General features: G+C 37.2%; 1 protein-coding gene across 10 annotated transcripts in view; it reads right to left on the bottom strand.

The window, feature by feature from the left end:
- The window catches only part of RALYL (RALY RNA binding protein like), a 402,380-nt gene that overhangs the window by 285,559 nt on the left and 93,775 nt on the right, over nt 1–23,046 (bottom strand). The window contains exon 3 of one of the 10 annotated variants that reach the window (XM_069779584.1): nt 21,219–21,309. The exons of the other annotated variants lie outside the window; for them this stretch is intronic. The gene's annotated coding sequence lies outside the window, so the exon portion shown is untranslated. The remainder of the gene's footprint in view (nt 1–21,218; nt 21,310–23,046) is intronic. 10 annotated transcript variants of the gene reach the window in all.

Here is a 23,046-nt window from a genome sequence, read left to right as displayed (position 1 = left end):
GCAAACATTTTAAACACAGAAAGCCTATGAAATTGTTCAGTACCAGATATAAATAACAATCATGTGGCAAAACATTCCTTTCTAGCATCAAGGTGATATTTTGTATACATCTTATTAGAGCTATCTACAGATTAACGTATTTATTTCAAGTGAATTTTAGGAACTTTTACCCCCTACTTTTGAGACTTTTGGGTAGAATTAACATTACATACACAAAATTGAAACATGTCTCTGCTCCCTCTGCTGAGATGGTAGAAGTTAGCTGGCAGCGTTAGGGCTAAAGACAGAGAGGAGTACTCTTTCTCTAGGACTCCAGTGTAGGAAAGGCAGTTGAATTCATCTTGACCGAGGAAGAACTATGAGATGGAGATGCACCGAAAATGCATCTGTTCCTACGCCTGTCAAAATCTGCAAGTCCCATGCTTTATATGCTGATGTAGGCAAACGACCTGTTCAAAGAGTAAGGCCCCTAAACCCCCTTATTTATTACACCAAAGATTTCATCCATGTCAGTGCAGGCCAAGAAAAATGAACACCAGTGCTGACGCCAAAAAGTTTCACATTACGAATCTGGTCTATGCTTTGAGGTCTATCAAATGGAGAACGAAATGTAATTCTATGAGGTGGAAATAATGTCAGACAGCTGAGGGAGGACTGCATCTCCATTTTTCTTATTGCACTATACTGAAGGAGTCATATCATCACCATTTTCTTTCCCACCAACCACGATTAACTCCCGAGATAAAGGGATTCCTAGCAGGAACCAAACCCAATGCAGAAGATGGTCAGAACACCACAAAGAGGGCAGGGGATGAATGATGTCATCTTTGGACTTTGCTTGGGAGAAAGGGGAGGAAGAAGAAATTCTGACTACCTTCTGGTAATTATGACTTCTAATTTGACACCCTCCCCTCTGGTCCCCCAACACACATCACTTTTCTCCTTTAAAATAAAAAAGCAGCCACTCAAATTGTCCAGCCTGTGCTAGCGATTTCTGTCTCCTCTGGTAGGGTGACAAAGGGATGCATTTGTCAATCTACCTTGCATTCTAGTAGGACATGCTCATTAATGTACCCTTTATAAGCCAATTCAGAAAATGCTCTGTTTACTGCTACTTTTCAACCCCGCCTGTCCAGTTTGTCATATGGGAAGTCTCTCAGGTACTGGGCTGAACTCTTGCAAAGGGACACTCCTGCCATGTCTTGCTCTGGGCAGAGAGGCAAGCATAATTCACCAAGTAGCTATACTTTAAGGGCCAAGGGCAGCAAGCTACCTAAAAGGAATATTGTGCTCAAAACTCTGCTAAACAACGTAAAATGTCTTCAGAGAAGAACAAGGACAAGCCTAGGTGAACAAAAGCAGAAAAACAGTGCCATCCACCCTCCATTCATAGACCTTTTTCTTCTGGAAATCTACAGCATAACTAAAAAGGAAAAAAAAAAAAAAGGCTTTCCTGCCATCACTTATGTTTATCTTGCACTTTTGCTTTCAGATTCATGCTGAAGAAAGTTTCAAAATTTTCCTTAGCCATCTATTAGTGAAATAGGAGCTTTTCCCCATGAAAGATGAAATAATTTTGGTGACAGTTAGCTTTCAATGTTTACTGCTCTTTTATCGTACTGCTTTTGCTGCAGATACAGCATTAAGGATTGCTTGATACTCACTACTCACCTCCTATGTTAATGCTCTAAGTGATCATTGAAATGTATTTCAAGATTTCAGGATTCACTTCTGCTTCTTCGGTCCATGGCGTTAAACAAATGAAAAAAATACGTTAAAAATAAGTTTATAAAATTTCAATTAAGTCACCAGCATGAAAGAACAGAGTTCTCTAATAGTCTATGCAATAGGTACAAAATCCATGCTCCTCCCCAATTATTGCATACATTTCACATCAGCAGCATAAATAACAATTACCCTTTTGTAATCACACAGTTTATCAGCCTGTTTTGCTTGGAAACAGTGTGAATAAGGTGAGGAGCCAGTTTTATCACCTTTACACCCCCTGTTTATGGAAACTGTTTCCCAAATTGCTCTTCCACATGGAGACACTTTTGCAACTGCAGCCACACTTTAAGCAAACTACAGAAGGCTTCTGCTGAGCTTCACAGGAATACATAAGGAATGGCATGGCAGGATAACACTAGTTTTGTGCCAGTTCACTGGCACAGACTGTTTTAATGGCTAGAAAAATCAAGAAAGCGTGCAAAAATCCTCTTCCAGATTCAATAACACAAAGCAAACATCAACACCTGAAAGGATTAGAATACTAAATGAAATTACCTTAGAAACAAAGACCACTTTCAAGAGGGTAACAGTATAATCCATTTATGAAAGTGCTTCAACACAAAGCACTTTCCCCTTCTGAAACATTCCTCCTTCTCCCCCCCAACATTTCACATGAATGACTCATGCTGTAAAACCCTTCAGGGTAGAAATCTTCTATCCATACATACAGTTGAGTAATTCAAAGCAAGAGTTGTTAATTTATTTGCTCTGATTTCCTGCAAATCTGTGAGGATTTAAAAAAGAGCAAGGTCTGAACTCTCACCTTCTTAATCTTAGGGCTGCCATTGTGAAACATATTCCAGTAGCGACAATGATATTCTACCTCTGCATTCAAGTTTAGTAGTGATTTTACTAAACTTTATTCCTAGGCTTTCTAAAAATAATTTGATCTTTTACTGATCCACAGTAAAACACACTGCTTAAATATTACAATCCCTGCATATTACATGGTTTAGAAGATTTAAACCCATATATATATAAAAAATGTTTTGTCTCATCAACTGTAGTTTCAGAAGATGCATAACAACCATTTTTCCAAACGTTTGTATTGGGAAAGCTATGATTCACTGGGAGACCACTGATTTTGAGATGTATTGAAGTGAACTGGTTTTTCTTCTAATGTAAAGCTGCATGTACATTTTACTTTCTTAGATTTTATTATTCACTAAGGACCCAAATAAATTATGTATGATTCATGCAATAACTCTTACATTCTGTATCACTGAAAATTTGAGCTTATAGATGTTGCCAATTATATTCTTTTCAGGGTGATCTGCCTCATTAATGCATTCTCTCTGTTCATCTGTATGCATGATGTATGGGGTTTGGCAAAGTGAAAACTTTTGATATGATAAATTGTGAAATAGAAAACCTTTATAATAATGGAAATAGTGCTTTCTGAAGATGCTGTGAACATCGTTAACGTTATTATGCTTACAGAATACATGTTTTCTCTAACAACTTTATAGCTAATTTGGGTAAGGAAAAAATAGATCATTGTTATTTTATGCATTACTCAATATTATTAAAAACTGGAATCTAACCTCTCAAGCATTAAAATAATGAAGAGCCCAAGTATTTGAAAAGTCTTAGATTTCATTGATCCTGCTGCTTAGTTATACTTTGGACCAGAACACCAAAAAGTCCATCTGTTTGTCAGTCCAATGACTATAAAACCTGCAAAGATTTTTTTCATCCCTTGTAATGATTTTTTGCCTTTTAAGTTTCAAGTATATCCTAATTTTTTAAAGGATGTTCCTTGTCTCTGATAGTCTGTTCAACCAACCTTAGTGACATGGAAATTTAAAAGTTTCCTACATGGTGATCAGTATGCATCAGTTTTGGAGAAAATAGTGTTCAGTGGGAGGGGAGGAGTTAGGATGAAATGCTGGACAGACGAGACACACAAAGCTTCCCACTCACCGCAGAATACATTATGTTTCCCATTCAAAATATAAAGATTACAGTTACAACTATAGTGTTAAGGTTGTGTGAAGAAGACATACATCCATTTTTGGTTTTTGCCATCTTACGTCTGCTCACTTCTTGTTCTTTCCAGGCTTTTAGATCATATTTCAAATTACGAGTTAAACAGGTTGCATGTAGAACTGCCAATACACTTAATTTAGTAACCTGTGCTTAAGGTTTTATGTCAAGAACAAGCTCTTCAACCTGAAGTTTAAATAGTTTAAATAATAAAAATTAAATAATAATAATTATTGTAATGCATATTAAACAAATAAACCCTAAAGTTTAATACTTTAAATAAAAAACTGCTAGCTGAAATAGACATTGTCTTTCACTCTCACCTACAAAAGGTGTGCATATTTTGTAAGGCTGTCTATTTATGCCAAACATTTTCAGAGCTTGCTTTCTGTTTTCAAGTGAATTTGCGTCTACACCTTATCAAATAAGGCCACCCATGTAGTAAGAATTTTATAATGTTAGCCAGAATTTTTTGCCTACTAAATATCAGCATTTATTAAAACTTAATCCGTCACATTTCATTAGAAAGAAGGAACATTTTCATGGCTATTATATCCCATCAGTTTTCCTAGCTGCATAATTATTTGAAGAGTGCTTTTGAGTGTATTTTTATTTTTACATCCTATTCCTCCTTACATAGGTTTTATTTTTGATTGGTTTTTTTTGAAAGTAGCTGTTCTCAGACCGGTGGCCTAAATATATTGCAGGCCTTACAATGCCTGCAGCAAGAACACTGCAAGTTATGAGGATAGCACACTCTCCACTTTCTGTGGTACCCTTCCATATATTTATAAAGAAGCTCAGAGACAGTAAGAGACAAGCCATTGTTTGCAGTCAGATCCTATCTGCTTTTCTGTAGAGGAAAGCTGGGGATGCAAGTAACATTTGCAGTGTAAGATTTCACTTTCAGGAGAAGGATCATGATAGAACAGTTGTTGAAAGATGTAAAACCAACGTTAGAGAGAGGGGAAGATAAGTCACCCAATGGCTATCCATTAAAGTTGGGCTTCAGGCTATTTGCAGTGTAGCATGGGAAATAATTGAATACTTATTCACCTGAGCACAGAGGCTGACTGATGTGGACACTGCAATTAAAAGGTGCTCTTAGGACGAAAATCCCAGCTACTTTTTGTTTCACCAGTGCTGCAGCCGTGGATTTTGTGTTCTTTAAGGCTGATCCCATACTCCTAAAAGGGCACGGCTCAAGCTCTGGAGACTTATTTTGAAAGAGAAACTTGTCAAACAAGGCATGTTAATGTACTCCTTGGAGTTCCAAAGATGAAAATGTCAAACAATTTGGTTCACTGACTTCTTTTTCTTCAATACAGACTAAAGAAATGAAAACCTTTACCTGCTGAAACCAGTGGGATACTTCCCATCAACTTCAATAGTATCAGAATTTTATCCAATATTTCTTCATATATAGATAGATGCACAGCACAGAAACATGCATCACATCTGATGTTGCAGGAAATATTGCATACAAAAATTCTTTTAGAAGCCTTAGAAGATTTGTAAGAAGTTATTCCTTCAACTCTAAAACTATCAGTAGCTGTAGAAGATCCTTGATTTAAAGTGTGAAGCATGGATCTATGTGAATTTCTCTCTTCTGTAACTTAAAAATCTTCTGTATCCCTTTGTGCCTGCCAGGTCTTATAAACTGAGGTCCAGCAACAAAGACTGTTGATTACAAAGTTCTCTATGTGGCCCATTCTATGTGCTTACACTGCTTTTTGCATCCTGAGATAAGCAGAAAGTGTATATACCTTTCAGGTCCTCTTGTTATCGATTAATACATATAATATGATTGAAGTAACCAGGGAGCTGCTAAAGTCCTGTTGACAGCCCCCATCAGTTAACATTTAAAATAGGGAAACAACAACTAGACATGACTTAGGGTTCAGGAACTAACTATAAACAATGGGGCTTTATGTTTATGTCAGAAAGGGTAATGGATTGTGGTCTGGTCAATAAACCTTGAAGAACCACTTGGAAGTGCCAAGATTAGGGAAGAAGTAGGTTAAAGGTAATTCCTACAGAGGGAGATTGTGACCACTGACTCATTGACCACCTACTCCAGCAATACCACCTACTCAAAAGAAGACAGTGAAGGAAGAAGACAGAGTCTGCACACTAATTTACATGAGGGGTGAAGAACATAGTCATGACACTATTCGCTGAAAGTATTGTTGTATTTTTTAAAAGCCATCCATTTACAAATAATACTGAAACTTTTACAATCATGTTCTTAAATGGATCTTAATAGCAGCTTCCAAGAAAGGGTTTAGTTCCAGACAGCAATTAGTCAGTTTATCCTTAAAGCCAAAAAATTTAAGGAGGTTATGGCTCAGTTGCACCTTAGTTACTCTAGTTCCTGGCCAATGCCTTAAACCACTAATTCACAGCTATTCTAAGTTCTGCCTTCTGCCTTCCACAGCTATCCTTCTACCTTCTGCCTATCCATGAGTCAACTGCTGCAGGAATGACAAGTGTGAAAATATAAACACATATATGTGCATACACACATATATATTTATATACACATACACATGGATGTGTATCTTTCAATTCCAGGCTGCTGCCAGAACACTTTCTTCCTAACACAGATGTTCCCACACAAAGCTTTCCACCTTCTAACTGGGAATAGGAGAATGAAGGGAGTGACAGTATAAAGTGCAGGGGAGATAGACTGGCATGGAGAATTCTGCAGGGTAGTGAGGGATATCACAGCAAGAAAGGCTAAGAGCATTAGAATAAAACCCTCTTCAGCATTTGTGGACTGCTACCCGAAGCACAAAGTGATAAGCTACACATTCTTTCTCACAATTCCTTATTGTATGAACCATAGGATATATTGGTATCCAAGCCACAGGATGTTGACCTCACCCCTTTTTGGTCATATAGCTCCCAGTTGCTTCTCAACCATCTTATTCAGGTTGAACATATGAAAAAACCCAAACAAACAAATAAAAAAAAAGTGTTCACTTTACTATGTATCATCTTAGAGTAAAATCCAAAAAACATATTTTATTGGCATGAATTCTTCAGACAGGTAGTATCCTACTGGAGTTACTTTAACAGTGATATTCCACCAAAACCATCGTGTACTTTAAAGAACTAGAGACTTTAGTAAGTGGGGATAACTATAATATCATATGTTTCTGTGGATTTTTTTTATTTTCTCCTATTAAAATCATTATTATGACCAGAGTAGACCAACATTGTGTGCTGGATAATATAGATTTAAATTCAAGAAGGTATATACCAGCTGATAAACAAAGATGGATATTTACAAGTGAAGATAATTTATGTTGTTTGCACAGTACTAGCATCAATTTTGACATGAATGACTTCACTAGATCCGAATAACATAACATCTAGAGTGACAACCAACAAGGAATTTTATGCATAAACAGGGTACTGCAATCCAGTCACCAAATATAAATGGAACTGGAACAGGTTGCCAATGACATTGAAACCTAGCTTTTGTTATATTTCATATTGGTTAAACTGACATATAACCAAGATCAAATCTAACAAATAACTAGAAGAAGTAAAAATATTAAGAAACATAACCTAGCACCCTAGAGTTTAAAAAAAAAAAACACATTTTTATTATATAAATTAAACATTAATCATAAATCCTGAGCTTAATTTTGTTAAGATTAGGGAAAAAACAAAAGTATTTTAAAAAAAATCAATCCACCTAATGAAAATTGCATCCACTCAAGGTTTTTTTAAAACAATTCTATGATTTTTTAAAGGAGAACAGAAAGCCTTTGGATGAATCAAAATTAGGGGCTTTTCCTTTAAAATGGTCTGATGAGACTGAAAGACAAAGTAAAATAAAAAATCTTATCATTTCTATCCATTTAATTGGCTGGAATTACTGCTGTGAAACCCAGCATCTCTTTCCTTGCTCTTTCACATTTTCTAATTATTTGACTTATTTTCATTAATCTCATTTTTTTCTCCAGAATGCACACCACAGCAAAACACATCAACAAATGAAAAGGAAATCTGATAACCTGTAGTTACCAAAAAGTGAAATACCTGACCCATTTTTGAGACAGGTAAAGTGTTTACACCTGTCCATAGCAGTATTTTCAGCAACAGGCTGAATCTGTATGTACTTTGCTTAACAATTTGTGTTATTCAAGTGTTCCAAAAAGATGAGACAGTTTTCTCTAAGAATGACTTTGATTCAACAGCAGAATGATACATGTTAATATTCCACAAGAACATGGCTATGTAGAATTGATTAAAGTATATATTAATATCCGACTCTGCTTTAAATAAACCTTTTGAAAATAGATTTTGCATTGTTGAAGTAACTACAAAATATTAAAAAGGTTTTCAGAAATTCCACCTAAAATGTAGTACAGGTCTAGTGCTTCTGCCTTTGTTACACAGACAAAAATAGTATTTTTTTTAACTAAATGAAAGACTGGAAATGCCCACATAGTAAGTTTTATATACATCTATACCACTGATAGGGAAGTAAGGATAGTGTTCTGGGAAAATTTCAGTGCTCTCCGAAAGGATTTGAGTGCTGACCCTGCTCTCTGAGCTGATTGCAACACTTATAACTTTGTATTTCCAGTGGAGTGAGTGATGATATTTTACAGCTGAAAAATATCTATGATGTATGTATATGCATGTGTATGCACACGTGTATGCATGTGGTGGCACATGAAAGCTTCATCTTATATACTTTCAATTTCAGTTTAGCTGGCACATGATGAAAGAATAGCTTCTTCAGGTGAATTTGTTTATTCCAACTACAATACATTATCTTTTCCTCATCATTTGAAAGCAGTAGAGTACTCAGTTCCAGAGCTGTATTATGCAAAATGTCATCCCTGAAGCAGAAGCAACAAGGGAAGGGACCCATCAGAAAAGCCTATTTCACTCACATTGCAGTAAGGTCACACCACTTTGTAACTGTTTAATGCACCTCTTACACAATCGTCTCAAAGCTTAATGTGAAAATCTTACAAGTTCTGTTGTAATCACATAAAAGCTATCTGAAGAGATCTAAAATTACAATAAGCCAAATAAGTGAGACGTTGAAAATTGAGGTATCTACATTTCCTTGAATTTGGAGAAATAAAAGAATTTGAAGATAAAATAGGACATGACATAACAGTCAAAGTATCACAAGCTTTAGCTTATTCTGTTGATGCTAGATTTTGTATTCTTAAACAATTTATGAATCAGAGTGAGGAGAGGCTAGGTACAACACCTTCAGTAAATTATGGATAAATTTTTAGGAGAGAAGTGAATCTCTCTATCCTTCTGTTTGAAGTTCTGCTATTAGAATTTTATTGTAATTTATTGAATAATGTATCATTTATGAAGGAAAAAAAATTTCATAAGAGCTGGAAAGAGAAGCAGGGATTTCCTTTGGACAACAGCCTAACATGATAGAAACACAAGAGCCCTTATCTGTTAATATTTAAGACAGAGCTTTATTAAAACAAATTCCATTTTCATCAATGACATCGTGCAGAACTGAACTCCTCCCTAATGAAAGACACAGGCACTTCTATGGAAATATCTAATGGGAACAGAACCTGCATCTTATTCACAGTGGTGCTGAAAGTGTTACAGAAACTGTCAGTTCAAGTTTGTAAGCTGTCAATCTACATCAAGTCTTTTAAAAATTGCAATAAAAAGATTAAGACTTTGTTATAATTAAGACTTTTGAATCAGCAATGATCAGACTTTTGCAGAAAACTGCTGCAGTAACAGTCCATTAAGACAAGCTGTAGGAACTAGTTTTCTCCACTGACATCTCATGAACAGTTTCTGCTGTGTTGTCTAGTTAGGCACAAAACCCTAAAATATTCCTTTTTTTCTTGGAAAAAGTTTCCTTAAAAATAAACATTTATTTTTTGATGAATAATTTCAAAATATATTTTCTCCACATTTTAGAGACATTCTCCATACATGTAGATTTTACTACCGAAGACTGTTTTGTCAGCTCCAGATAGACTACTCATATGAGCCAGCTCTGTGTGCATTCAATTAGTTGTTGTTGATCACACGTTCTCTAAAACAAGCTTTACCAACCCCCACTCCCAGCCAAAAAAACCCCACTGAAAAACCCCAAACCACAATAACTGGGAATTCTATCTTGAAATGTCATTCTTTTATATCAGAAACTCTATTTTGTTGTTCCAGATTGGGTTCAAGGCTTTTAAATTAGACAGTTACAGTAACTGCTTTGGCCCCAAAGACTTAAACTTTGGTAATCTCTATAGAATCGGGGGTCTTGTATTTAGGGTATGCAAAGATGATGATTCAAAGATGTGTATGGTGGGCCAAGCCACAGATTCTTCCTTCAACCTACCATGGTATAGCAAGATCAGACCATCCAAATTATTACGGGATTTGGATGGCCTTTGCTGCGTGTCCAGGTAGTTTGTATTTTGGGATACAAACATAGACCCGTGTTTGTGATGTGGAACTTGGAGTAAGGAAGGAGAAAGGAGGTGAAGGAAAAATTCGTCCCCTCTGTCAATCACTGGTTTATTATGATGTCTTTTGGAAAAAAAACCTTATGGCAAGTAAACTTTCTATGTTCCCTCCTTGATTCTACAACTCCAGACCAGGACTGTCCAGACCTTAACTTTGCAACACTGAAGCGTCTTCTCTCCAGTTACAATCATGGCAAAGCTGTTGTCCAGGCAGGCAGAACAACAAGCATTACACATATTGTACCTTTTCCCTTCAAGTATATCAAGTCTTTTTTTATCACTCCTTTGATCTACTCTTTACTCAAAAAAATCTGTTTTAGAACCAAGTTTTACTTTTAAAATCTTAATGTTCTGAAGAAAAGTATGGCAAGTTATTATCAAACTGTTACTGATTTTCAGCTACAGTTTTGAAGACCTTCTTAAGTTCTTAGTGGCAAGACCACAGTAAGACCAGAGGCAAGACCACAGCATTCTTTCTCTAAGTGAAAGGTTTTTCATGATTACTGAATTGCTTTACTATTCACACTCCTGAATACATTCTGAATACATAGTCATCTTGTACAACGAAAGGTTACCTGGCGGAAATCATCAACATGGGCCAGAAACAGTGGAAGGTATTCTGTTGGGAACCCCAATGCTAAAAGATTCCTAGGTATGCGGTCCAAAGTATACAGTAAAAATTATACTAATTTTGGTAAGGCTACTTGATTATCTGTTGGTATCATCTATAAAGGGTTCTTTATGCAGTAAAACAAAAAGTTTAAGTTATTTATAGCAGTTAACAACATTTAAGGTACCATCCTCAGTCTAACAAAAGCAGAAGGAGGCAGAGGAGTTAACAAAAATATTCATGAGAACGACAAGTGTCAGCAGAGAATAAACAGTAGTTACGTGGGGGTTTGGCAGGTCAGCAATGTTAGGGGCAAATCTATAGCCAACGTCACTGTGCCAAATCCTGCATCAGCTGAAGACATGTTCAAAGATGTGGAGCTTTAGGGGATGGCTGTCAGTCCTAAGAGACCATAATGCTTTCTGGCTGCCCTGAGCTACACATGGTCAGAGCCACCTCTGAATGCAGCAGCAGGCCATTTCTCCCCCACGCTACTTTTGAGATGTGCCCCTTCTAAAAACTCACCATGTTCCCTTGTTTTAAGTGACTGAAACTGCTCCACTCACAAGAAAGCTTTCCAGGAAGCCACAATGGCCATTTGAAGTAATTAATGGAGAAAGTGGATATTCTTTCCTGCCATGATCATCTTGAAGTCTCTTAGGTTCCCTTCAAATCATGTTTTTCTAGGCATGTATTTCCCCAGAAACAGCATTATAACATAGCATAACTGAATCTAGAGATTTAGAAATGTTGTGCAGCCTGCTTTTCCATGCAGACAATATAGATGATATTTTTCAGTATTAAAGTAATACAGTCTGTATTATGCCAGTAAATATTGTACTGAAAACCATATCAGTGGTATATATTTAGGTCCTTAGCATGACTAAGTTATCAAAAAAAGATAGGTAACCTCTCATATTAAATAAATGTGCAAGACCATCTGAGATTTGACAGACATCAATTGAAAGACTCACGTTAGCAATAGGTCTTGGATCAGGCCTTTAAAATCAAGTGCTTCTTGTAAGAGGTAATTATACTGTTTGCTTATAAGTAAAAAAGAAAAACCTCAATGGGAATGTAAGTATATTTAATGTTTGGATTTTATGATGACTAGTTATGAACTACTTCTGGAGGTTGTTGGTAAGTAACAGGAAAAAGTAGAGAAATTTATAGGACTACTTGACTTCAAATAAGAATTGGCCCTTTTGCTGAAGGTTATGTGTAACTACTTTTCTCCAGAAAACCCCTTTTGTTTAAAAGCAAACCAAAAGCAATAACAGATTTTAAGAACCTTGCTTTTAGTTTTCTGTTTCCACGTTTACATGTGTCTTATATCCCCAAAATTCATTTTTAAATCATCATGTAATAGCACAAGATAGATGGAGATGTTAGTGTTATTTCTATACACTACCCAGAAACAAAATCTGGTGGAATATTATATCCAGGTTATTTATGTACTTGTTGGGGGAAAACACTTAATTAAAAAAAGAGTGAGACTACATAGTAAAGTAGGTGTTAAAGGGTACTATTATGAACTGTGGAAGTCTACGTTGACTAATTAAACTGCAGAGGAGATGAGTTGACATGTGTAAGTAAGTATTCCCAATGTGACTATGAAGTCGGCTAAGCACTGACTTGTGTTATCCCTTGAAAAATAACTTCTTGGTTATACTTTTTCTGAGATAGGGACTGAGGGATGGGCAAGCAGGGACCACCTGAGAAAAAAGTCTTTTTACAACAAGTCACTACATCTTCTGTACTGATACTGCCCCTTTCACTGCCTCAAGTTTAGAAAGACTTCCCCATTTCAGACTCCCAACTTCAGTGACTTATGTGTTTAATTTAACTCCAGCAATAATTCATATTTAATAAGCATTCCTGGAAAGTACTTATGTATGTAGTCAGATGTATTCAGCTCTCTCTCTTGTTACTAGTGTCCTATTCTTCCACCTAATACATTACTTTTCCCCAAAAGCCCTGCAACTAATAAGACAAACATCCATGTCCCACTGAAAAATACTGGAGAAGGCATTCAAAACTTGCTTTTATTTGAACAACTTGAAGTTTTGCAGTACCAACTATAGTCACTTTTCTAAAACTTTATCTAAAAAAGCTAGTGTGGAAGCCAATACATCAGTAATGACAATATTGCTGTCAGATTAAGACAAAGGCCCATATCCCTTCACTTCACTGTTTTTTATGCTCCTAAGCAGAATGCTTGACTTTGATAGGAACAATTTCTTGGTCCACTTGAGTTAGAAGTTAGCACTGTAGAAGTGCCTTACCTATTATTATCTCTAATGATGCTACCACCATATGTCACAAGTTACTAATTGGTAATAACACCAGTATCAGTTACATCCAGATTTCAGACTAATGATCTTAAAATAGATTCCTCTAACGATTCTTGCCAAGAATAAGGGTTACATATTGAATTTATGTAACACTTCAGTTGTCTAGATATTTCATAATCTTTCTAGAGGATAATTTATCTATTGCCTAGCTCTCATTTGAAGCAGTACTTGATTGTAACTTCTCTCCCTTCCTAATCAAGAAAGTCATACAAGCATCACAGAACTTCAGAATTACTCAAGAGGAAAGAAGTATCCTGATCCTCCTAAGAGAAGGCCAAGGATACTCAGTTATCCTCAAGTATTAAATTTGGGGAGTGGGGTGTTTTGGGGAGTTTTGGTTGGTTGGTTTTGTTTGTTAGTTTTGCTAAAGCTAGTCATGGATAGTAATTTACTTTCTCCAGAAAACTACAAAGCTATCTGTCTACAAAACTAGAAATTATTTTTGGTTCCATATATACAAAAAGTTCTATAAAAACACATTGGCAGATATAAGGTGAAATTACTCTGAAGGTCAAACACATTTTTCAAATAAAAATATTTCTTTTCTAGAAAAATCAGTAAAATAAACATTTCACAATACATCCAAAACCTTTTGAACAAAATGTAATCCAGCTAAATCCACAGAAAGCCTTGAACCCAACCCTCCTAAAGTGAAATTCTCTAAACAGTGTTTATCCAATGCTTATGCGATTAGGGAGAGTCATATAAGCTCTTTGGTTTTAGGGTATCTATTCCTCAAATCTTCAAAATAAATCCACACTTTACTTATATTAAATAGCTGTTTAGGGCTCCTAAGCACAGGTAAAGATACCTGAACACCTAACTTCTAAGAATGCACAGGATTACTTTATAATCTGAAAGTATTAGACAATAAGTACTACTGTAGTAGAGGCTCCCAAAGCAAGCTCGATCATGCCCAGATCACAGCCAAAGACTTGCTGCCCAGTACAGTGAGTATTAAAATATCTTCGATGATGTAGAACTTGGTGTTTGTATCATCTATTTATTATTTGTTCTATTTGTATTTGTGCACAACTTTTTAAAACATCAACAATTTGGTTATGTTGAAGTGTTGCTGATTTTGTGAAATTATCTTTTGATGTGAAATTATCATTTAATGGAAATTTACTTGTCAGCACCAACACATGGAATCTTTTCTTTGCAGACTTTAGTCACTATTGCTAGCTTGGACTTGAAAACTTCTGATTTCTATTTGATATGTATTGGAGTTGCACATCCTTTTCACTTTGTGTACCTCTATCTGATCTATCAGAAATTCAGCAGCAATTTAGTGATAAAAGCCAGTATATTGCCTTCTGTTTTCTCCACCACTCACTAAACCTCAGATGATTGTCTCCTGCAAGTTAGATTTTTAAAGCTGGATGAGAGCAAAGTTCAGAACAGGATGCTGACCATAGGGCAGGATCCCTGTGTACACCCTGAGGAAGGACAGCGGCTGAGGAGCGCCTCGCCCTGGGGCCAGGGCTAGAGCTGTGCTGCGCCTCGGGACCAGGTGAGGTCGGTCCACCCTGAGCTCCCGGCTGCTTGTGTCCTCGGTAGCTCATCTGACGTTACTTCAGTTCTCCTGTCATCCCCTCAGCGACAGTGACAGGCGCATAAGCATACCCCGAGTGCAAGAGGAGAGAGAACAGATGGATGCAGACAGGGGAGCACACGGAAACTGTGGGACCATATTGGCAGTCGTCATAACACATCACCAGGCTAACTGTCGGCACGATCCCTGCAGGCATCCCAGCAAAGGGAAGCTAAGGAGGGATTTGAAGGGGATAATGAAGTAGCCCAACAGGCATTTACAAAAATCTCTTCCCAAGCATGAGGGGCGGTGGAAGCGAAAGGAAGGTTTGCTGAAACACAGAGCGGGAAGCAGGGAAGATGCTGACATCAGGAGTCGTCTGGGAGCAGGAGTGAGGCATTTGACACCGAGCGGGAAATAAGCAGGGAGGAGTGATATTGTGAAGGGCCTTGAAAGCAGAGACAATTTAACTTCTGATGCAGCAAAGGGAAAGCAATATTGTCAGAATGACTGGCTAGCAAAGCGTTGTTTGCAGCAGCAGTCTCTATGCATATCAACACAGTAATGACTGTTGGGTAAGACCATCAAAACAGAAAAGGTTGGGTTTTTTTTCTGCACAGGAATTAAATTCAAAACCCCTGCATTTTTCATAAAATAGAAGCATTGCAATATAAGCAAAAATAAGGTTGCCTAATAAGAAAACCAATTGGCAGAATCTGGCCAGTTACATTTCACTGCATAATACCACCATTAATTCTAGCAATATTACCAGTGGAACAGGCTGAAATTGTCATTTCTGACAGAACAAATATTTTGGAAGACAACCAAATCTATGATGGATGTAGGCAGGCAAAAATCCATTTAAATCAGTGGTGCAGCACCCGTTTCTGTCAGCTGCAATAGTCTCCCTTGATGTTTCATGAAGTTTATGACAAACAAATTACAATACATGGAGAAATCAAAACTTGCTATGTACCACACTGAGAAATAAATATGCCACAAAGGTTACTTATTGAAACATGCATGTTCCACTCCATACAACTTCAGTCAGATAAGACCTCACAGAAAAAGCTGTGCTGAGATAATACAGGCATAAAAATACAAAGTTTTTGAGAAAATTAAAAATAAAGAATGGTCTAAACAACTGATTGTTTCACCCTATACTTAAAGTGCCATTCATAGCATTTTAACCCTCACTTATTTCAAACTGGACATTGGCAATTCATATTCCTGCAAGAAATGTTAGAATAGTCTCTTGAAGACTACTAATTGATAATAATGTAGCTTTAAAAAATTGTATTTGTCCTTTTTAGTATCTAAAATGTTTTTAAGATTTTTTCTATCTACCTTCAATAACTTACTTTCTATTTAATTTAGCTAATAGCTAAATAAGAAAGAAAGAATTTTTCTTAGTAAGAAAGCATTCTGTATAGTGAACAAGCTGTTCTGAAACACCATGAAATACAGAGAAGCTAAATAACGTAACTACATTTGCTAGAATAAAGGTCCACATGAACACAGGAGAAAACTAATAATTCCCATATTTTTTCCCAGTATCACTTGGCCTTCTATAGATCTGTGAGTATAATTACTAGTGAAACTGGCTTGGTTTCCCAATCACTTTCACAGAAGACCTCAACCTCTCATTTTCAGATCTTTTGCCAAAAAGATACATTCAACATTGACAGGTTGTTTTTCTCCTCCCCTGATTTTTCAGAAGTCAAAGCAAACAAAGTTTAATTTTAGGGAGTAAAAAGAGCCACTGAGCAATTACTTCACTGCCTAATGGGAAGAGAATTTGAGTCTCCTATGAATTTCCACATCACACACAGAAGATGGCAATTTCTGTCCCTTTTTTGGAAGGCTTTCTCCCTCTTTGCTATAGCATAATAATAATAAAAACCTTACAGAAACCTTATGAGCTACATAGTATCATCTTTTGGTGATAACTAAATTAGGATGCAAAATTGTTTATAATCTCTTCCTTGGCCAAAGGGAAGGAGTCACAGCTCTATAGGAAAAGAAGGGTCAAGAACTGCCTCCTATAGAAAGCAGTAGGAGGGTTTCCTTTCGAAAAGCCGAAGAGCCCATGTCTCACATTCAAACTCCTCCTATCACTATTCCAATATATTGGTTTCCGCAGTGCTGACAAGAAAAAGAAAACACCAGTCAATTCTTTTATTTTTGTTTTCACATTGAACTATTTTCAACAGAGGAACTGCAACATTATGATGGATATCTATAGAAAAAAGGAAACCAGCCAAACTTTGTCATTAGTAATGTACCACTGAATGTTTTCAGACAAAGAAATATTCATAAGCTTGGCATTTTATAGTAAAAGAGGTTAAAAATCTGAGTGACTTCATACAATTTTTCCTTGAAGAATAGCCTTATGTTACTTTAAGGCTGCTGAACAGCACAAAGATACCTGAGAAGCTCAATTCCAGTTGCAAGGAACAGTTTAGTTTAGCAGTAAACAAACTACCTGTGCTTAATACATAGTAAGGTTTCCCAAACTCCCTTGCCTTTATTATGCACATATTTTTAGAGAAATACATTAAAATTTAATATTAGTTAAATTTGGTAACAAAGGCAAGGACAAAGACAGCTCATATGGCTTCAATTTAAGTCAAATATTTAATATACCCTATTAGTAGATCCAGTTTTTAGGACTTAATGACTGTTTGGCAATTTAATATTCTGGAGCTCTGATACAGCATCATAGGGACTGCAAAGCACCAGTGCAGCTGAAGAGACAGCTTATCTATTTACTGCTTTCTCATGCTCCCAGGCATGGAGGTAGATGTAAAAATATATTCAGTTCCACAGATCTAGCAAATCAGGTAATTAGGCAAAATTCTGAAGCAAGCAGAAATACTGTTACAATTAGAGGCAAACAAATGCTAGAGTTTGAGACCAAGAGAAATCAGAATCTCTGGACAGAGGTAATGACATTAAGAATTTATAAGCTTTTGATGCACATTTCAGATATACATTGTGTTTTCTTATAACCACAATAAGTGTACTTTCACACTACCCTTAATGTAGCCTAGTTTTATGTATTTAAGCATACCTTTGCAAGACAGATCAGCTAACAGTTTTGTCCAGTGTGCTAGAGCACAAGATTAATACCTAGTTTTCATGTTTATACTGGAGACACTTGCAAGAAAGTGGTATAAATTATTGACATTTCCAATCATTATTTTCAGTGGTTTAGCAGAATTCAAAAATCTTTTCTCTGCTACTTATCACAAATAAAAATTATTACCTAGAAGGCATTCTGAAGAAAGTTAATGAAATAAAGGCTTTGTTGTGAAAACAGCTAGAAATAAAATATCACCCTACCTTTTAGAATAAACACACAATTATGTTGTGGAACAGTGCATTGGAAAACTGGTTTACAAAGTAATATCAGAAGTGTGGAAACAGCACAGTACATACTAACTATAGCATCTCAGCACCTCACTCTGCCTTCTGATTGAGGCAGGGCAAGCTAGCTTTTAGTCATCCCCCAAAAACATGAGTCCCAAGGGTCTACCTGAAGGAATGGAGCAGGCACTCAATATTATGCTTTCATATTACCTAATGCATGCAGTGAAATGGATCCCTACCTCATTGCAAACAAACCTTTCCACTGCCATAGCCAGCTTTGTTTCCCTATTATTTCATTCTTCAAGGATCTCTAGATACTCAGCCTCTCAATTAAAAAAGACTAAGAAAAATCTGATCTCTGAAGTCTCAGCAGATGTCTGAGTTTTTCCTCTCTAAGAAGGAATACAGTTAGGACACCTCAGCACTGTAAGTGCCTCCAGACCCCAGTTTCTCTTGCAATATACTGACAACCCTGTGGAATTGAGGAAAGATAGGTACACTTAAGGATCAGAGCTGTTCCAGCTTCCCCTTGTTTCCTTGTGGAAGAGATCATGCGAAAGCCTTGAAGGAGATATTCTCTCCCTGCTCATTCAGCCACTTGCTGCCCCTCAGGAGGGTGTAAAATTTTTCTACAGTGGAGATCTTCTCTTCTATCAGCATCACATAAAAATCCCCCAGGACATAACTCTGGTAGCAGGTACATTTCCAGGGACTGTGGCATGAATTCTACCTGTTGTCAGCTGCCAAATTGTCAAGACCCAGTTAGGGAAGACAGCTTAGAGGCCTTTACACTCTGGACCTCAGTCATTAGCAAGATTTTGCTCAACCCAGCCTTTTAGTTCCCCAGTAATTTAATGCATTCAAAATAATTATTGAACTGTCCATGATTTGTTCAAGCAAGTTCCCTAAATATGAAAAGCTGGAGATCTTACACTAAGCAATGCTTATCTGTGGTAATTATTTCAGGGAAGTGAGCACAGCACAGAGTCTAAACCCCATTTTAGAGCAATACCCACACATAGGACATCACTGAAAATACAGTATAAAGCAAGCACATTCATTAACCGTGTAGGGCTAGACCCATAAGTGTGGTGAAACATTCTGTGCTTCGATAGCACCTCTGTATGCAGCATCTGTATGCATATGAAGCTTTTGTTACCCATGTCACAATAATGCCCTTTTTTTTCAAATCCCTTCTCTTCCTAAACTGGTTCCAGTTGATGTCTGGGAAAAAAAAAAAAGAAATCTTACTTGTGTTTGTATAGCTCTGGTGCTCTCTTCAGCTTGAAAAAACAGAACTCTTCCCCCAGCTAAGGGAACTTCCCAGCCGTACAACCGGTTCTGTGGCATCTGGGCGCCACAGCCCGTCTGTTCATGCATATGGGTGTAGTACAGTGACAGCTTTACTGCGTATTAGTCATGCGTCATGTAGCACGTTTCTTGACAGAGGCAAAAGCAGTTTATGACTTGAAGCAAATCATTTTATCCCAGGGGCTTCTCAGAGCCAGGCAAAAGGCCAAGGCTTAGGTCAACAACTCAGGAGTTTGGCAACTATTTCTTATCATTGCTTTCTTTGAGAGGGTCTGTTACCTGATCATGTTGAAGAATGTGACCCTATGTTACAATAGAGAAAGCAGTTTGAGACAACTAATAAGGAGCTGCAGTGTCCATGAGCGTGGGTTATTCAATCACAGAATCACAGAATGTCTGAGGCTGAAAGTAACCTCTTAAGATCATCTCATCCACGTCCCCCACTGCTCACTCAGGGCCAACTAGAGTCAGTTGCCCAGGACCATGTCTAGTTGGCTTTTGAATATCTCCAAGGATGGAGACTCCACAACCTTTCTGGGCAACCTACCTGGGCAGTCTATCACTTGCTGCTAAAGTCCCTGAGGAAACAGGGCTACCAGAAGAAGGACGCATAACCTCAGTATAAGTTGGTGTCTACACACCTATATTGGCTGCAGGTTAAACATCCTGAATGAGGTCAGCAAACTACAAAAGCTCCCACCAACTAAAGGTAAGGGCAACTTTATGCAGTAACATAGACGCTTTATCTGTCCTGAAATTATACCATGCAAAACAGGGTGCAACGACCTCCAAGGTAGCACTGAACAAGCTACCCCCTAGAACTGCCTCACCTTGCTGTTTTCCCAGGGCGAGGGAAAACATACACATATACACAACACTGTGTCCAGACAGCACACTTCCAAGCTGCCCGTAGAGATGATGGCTTGGATACCACTGAAATAATACCTTAAAACATCACTATTCAATATAAGCATGCCTCTGATTTCCCTGTAAGTTTTAAAGGTAAAACAAACCTAGGAATTTTAAAAGTTAAGCAGCTTAGAGGTTGACAGATAAAGGCCAATCTTACTATGATAGATTCCACAGTGTATTAGAAGACTGTATAATATAATAGAGAAAAAAACCAACCACAGAGTAACAGATTCCAGCACATAGACATGTAATTCAGATTTTGCAGTAAGAAACTCCATACCTATTCAACTGCCTCTTCACTGACAGGAATATATTATACCCCACTATAGTTATCCAGCAAGTGCAGGAATATTAAAAATGCTTTACAAATACTTCATTCTTCTAAGTCAAGCATTTCTTAGAGAAATAAAAAATCCTGCTAGCTCCACTCTAAAGGTCATGCCAACTATAAAGTCTAATAAAAAATTTCCAGATGGCAGCAGCCAATTTCCAATAAGATTTAATTTGGTTAATTGACTGTCTTATTTACTAATTTATAGGAGTATGCAGTTCATTTAAATTAACCTCAATTGCTGTCATGATTTAAGCAAGGTTAAACAACCTGAGATGAAAAAAAAAAAAAAAGAAAAGTTGTGTGTGTGGAGATGACAAAGAGGATATTTTCCTACTTGACATACTAATACAGTCATTGGGACTGCAGAGGTTCTCATTTTTGTATAGAACAAGGAAAAATAGGAAATACTGACTAAATTAAGTTAATGTAAGAACTATTTAAGCACGGAACATCCATTAATCATTAAAAAAAACCAACAAACCTCTGGGTGAGACAGGAAAACAAATAAGCCAACTAACGGGAATAAGGGACTGACCTCAGCTTAGAGGGTTTGTACAGAAAAAAATTCTCCAACGGACACGGTCCTCAGGACTTAAGCTGTAGCACCAATTCCTCCCACCTTGGTTCTGCAAAAAGTTAACCACAGTATCAGCTTTTTAGTACTAAACATCTAATTTTTCTACCATCTTTCCACACTCACAGGAAGGATAAAAGAAACCTTTTTTCAGCCCAAATCCCGGTGACAATTACCTACTTCTCAAAGGAAGAAAAAGAAAAAGAAAAAAAGGCAGTATTAGATTGTAATAAGGTATTTGTGGCATTAGCCAGTTCTGATTGCTTATCAGATTCATCTGGGACAGTGCTTTGTTTAATCCTGAATGAGCTTAGTAAGGAAGGAAAGTTTTCACTGGAGAAAGAAGTTAGTCCTTGAAGATGTATAAAACTTCTGGGTTCCTACAGACTGTTTCAATTGAAGGTTTTGTTTGAAAATGGAAACTTTCTTCTGAGGAAAAAATTGCAAAGGCCTTAGTGAGCTGCCTTTTCTTCTTTTCTTCCTTGCTTGGAAAAGCAAGAGAGCGGTAGCCTGAGAAGCCTGCAGAGATGGGGCTGGATGTGTGTCAGCTCGTGCGCCCCAGGCCTCTCTGTCCCACTCAGGCCACTCCTGGCTGTGGCACAGATTGAAGGTTGGGGAAAGTGTGGGAGAGAAGAGGCTCGATTGTTCTCTGAATTCTTGAATGGCACAGAGTTAGAGGAATGAGCTTATGTCTGTGCTCACAGCAAATTGATCAGTATTCAGTGACCATGCCCTTGCTTGCAAGGTATTTAAATTTCAGAAAGGGTTCTTTTTTATTGTTTTGTTTTGGCACTGGATTTTAAGTTCCTCCTCTATTGTTTCCAATTCTCCAGAGGAGGAGGTTTTTTTGGTTTTTTTTAGTTGTGAAACCTAAGGAGTATGAAATAACATGAATGAAAGATCTGAAGCTTGAAGAAAAAAGTTCTACAAATTGCAAACCCCTTGCTTTAAAGTCCCTGACAATGACAACTTTCAGGAATATCTATGTTACGAAAGACCAAGTTCTCCCATCTACCGTATAAAACTTTATTCATAATCAGAAAAATCTAATACACCTATAAACAGTACAGCTGGCTTCCTTTTTAATGGAGCTTGATATATCTCCCCACTAGGGAGCCGTTTCAGACAGAAACGTTTTTGTGAAATGTTGGCAAGAAACACGCATGCAACAATGAAAATGCACTGCAAGATGACTTCCTGGAAGGTCAAGCATTGATGTGACCATGCTCTGCTCACTACAGTTGTTCTCAAGTTTTCCCGACTTTCATCACAATTTCCATCCTTAAAAGGAAATCTTCCCCCCAAATCAAATCTAAAATCCCCTGAGTATGTACAGAAAGCAGGTATGCATCAACATAAAGCAGGAGAGGCTACGTTCACATTAGCATATCTGCTGCACACTCAGAGTGCTGTAAGTGCAGGTATGACATGATTGCTAAATAGCTCATTTGTACCTGACACTGCAGAGGTACCTGGTGCTTACAAGCAGCAAAGAGCTGGCTGGGATGTTGAATGGGATGTCCTTTACCTTCATCTCCTGATAAATCTCATAAAGGCAGTGATGTTTTCAGAAAGTAATGGTTTCTTATTCTATGCAGTGGGAAGGCTTACATAGGGGCCTGAGCTAAGATAGCTCACTTAGAAGTGTTTCTAATGGGCAAGTAACAAAGCAATTCCATGCGCAGAATTTGGTAGATAATTTTTCCTGCAACTTTCTATAGAGCTTTCTTATTGTCAGCTAATGTCCCATTAGCGAGAAATAAGAAGTGACAATTTCCAAACTACGATT

Source organism: Haliaeetus albicilla, chromosome 3 (assembly GCF_947461875.1).
Source record: "Haliaeetus albicilla chromosome 3, bHalAlb1.1, whole genome shotgun sequence".
Taxonomy (NCBI): Eukaryota; Metazoa; Chordata; class Aves; order Accipitriformes; family Accipitridae; genus Haliaeetus; species Haliaeetus albicilla.
This window is presented reverse-complemented; position numbering and strand designations above follow the sequence as displayed.